We start from the raw sequence: 2,500 nt of genomic DNA, 5'->3' as shown, positions 1-2,500 counted from the left end.
AAACACGGGTTGAAAAGTCTGAAAGCCCGAAACTTCCGTGCTGCATATTAATTAGGCCGCGTACACACACATTGCATTCTTAAACTAGTGAGTGTTTGACGTCAGTTTCTCCTCGACCCAGCTCTCTCAAGATTTTAAAGTTAGTAATGGCGGACCAATAAATAAGAAAATTCCAGCTAAAATAAACAGGTGTCTTTTTAAAATCATGCAGAACTTAAAACTTAGGTGAGTTAGTGTTTAGTTAACATAGTTTTGAAATCCAAAGGAAAAACAAAATTTTTTTTGGTCGTAGTACCACTTTAAACCTTATCTATCCCCGATTCCCACGAGAGACTGAGGGTGGAAGGTCTTTCTCAGTATCGTACGGTGGCCCACATCTGCCACGGCAAAACTTACTTTTCCACGGCAAAACTTACTTTCTCACGGCAAAACTTACTTTTCCACGGCAAAACTTACTTTTCCACGGCAAAACTTACTTTCTCACGGCAAAACTTACTTTTCCACGGCAAAACTTACTTTTCCACGGCAAAACTTACTTTTCCACGGCAAAACTTACTTTTTGCCTAAAATATGGAATTCGGAAAGGGAATCTGGAAACGGAATCCGGAATCCGGAATACAGTGAAAGTGGTAGAAAGGCTAAAATTACCACGGAAAGCAATAAGCTCAACGATTCATTTAGTAAGGTATTCCTGAAGTCGACGATACATAAATTTGATAAAGCATCTCGTTTAATTGTGTGTATGTATGTTTTTAGTTATAATATTTCGCCAACAGGACTCTTGATTTCGCCCGTTCAAAATTCGCAGTGGAGATAAACAAGGCTGCGTGTGGGCACCCACCCTGTTTGGTATTTTCTTTTCTCTCATCCTCCAACACGCCTCCCAGTTCTACAGTGAGGGGGCCTTCTCCACCGTACAGGCCACGACGGAAAGCTACTGAACTTGACTCGTGTCCGCGCTAAGACAAAAGTGAAGACAGTGCTGTTAAGAGAGATGCCCTTTGCCGACGACGTTGCCTTTGTCAGTCACACAGAGAGCGGACAACAAGCAATCATAGACCGCTTCGCGACTGCCTGCCAGGACTTTGGCTTTACCATCATCATAAAGACTGAGGTACTGGCAATGCCGGGGACCGATGCTGAGCCGACCATCCTGATCAGCAACCAAGCACTCAACTCTTTGGACGCCTTCAAGTACCTTAACTCAACAATCACCTCCAATCTCTCCCTGAATAGTGACTTGAATGCTCTGTTTGCGTCCTCAGCACTCTGTTGTATTGGAGAGAGACATGGCATACATACACGAGACAAGAAGATAAACTGAACACACTCGACTTCAGATTCCTCCGCAAAATTCTTGAGATCACCAGGAAGGATAAAATCACCAACCAGAAAGTACTTGAAACTGCAGAACTGCCAACTATCCAGTACCTCCTCTCAGAGCGTAGACTACGCCGTTGGCTAGGCCATTGGCCCCGAGCGCCTTCCAAAAGACCTACTCTATGGACAGCTGTCTCAAGGCAAACGATCGACAGGACGGCCGCTTCTTAGCTACAAAGACGTCTGCAAACGAGACATGAAGGCAGCCACGTTGAATCAGTGTCGGCAACTCGGAATGGCTGGCTGACGACCGTGTTAAGTCGAGGGTAGCTGTAAAGACGGGCTGCAAACGGGAAGAGGTAGAGAGGATGAGGACCTGGGTGGAAAAGAGGCAGAGGAAGAAGACTTCCACGCGTCGAACGCGATAATTTACGCAGTGTTTACACTGCCACAGGCCTTGCATCTCCAGAATCGGTCTTCGCAGTCACGAGCCTAAGTGCATATACCAATGATCAACTGCCTACAAGGCAGAAGAAGGCCATAATATATGTACTGTGAACGAAGTCGTAATCCAACAGCATTTTTCACAGCATTTTCTCTTTAGAAATTGACCGAATGCATTTCTTTCTTTCCTTTTTTTTTATATCAAGAAAGTTATACTTATTGCACCCAGTATAGAGTGAAGCGCCTGGAAGATCGATAACCGGACCCAGTGTATTTGTGTTAAGGCAGATCATTTTCCATTCCGATGTGTTGACCGTGAGTCCAACTAGACTCTCTCTGGCTGCACTCGTATATGCGTATGATTCGTCATTTTTTAAGGTAAAATAGTCACACTTTACAACAGGGAAAGATGAGTCTATTCAGGCTGAATCTCCCAGGAGTTATCTGAGCTTACAGCGGTTATCAGTCACACGCCCTCAACGATTTTGTTTTCATTTTTCGAAACTAAATTGATTGACTGACGTCCACCCCAAAAATGAAAAATGAAACAAGAAGTCGTTGAGGGGCACGTGTGAATGGTAACCGCTATAAGTACTTGGGAAGAAATTGTTTTGATTTGAAATAAGCTGAAAATTGTTTTAGATATTACCATTTTCCTGAATGTTTTTAGAAAGAGGGATCTGATAAGAAAATTTTTCATTTCCGTGTGGTAAAATGCTTTTCCATAAGTATTATA

Source organism: Montipora capricornis, chromosome 9, assembly GCF_036669925.1.
Source record: "Montipora capricornis isolate CH-2021 chromosome 9, ASM3666992v2, whole genome shotgun sequence".
Lineage (NCBI taxonomy): Eukaryota > Metazoa > Cnidaria > Anthozoa > Scleractinia > Acroporidae > Montipora > Montipora capricornis.
This window is presented reverse-complemented; position numbering follows the sequence as displayed.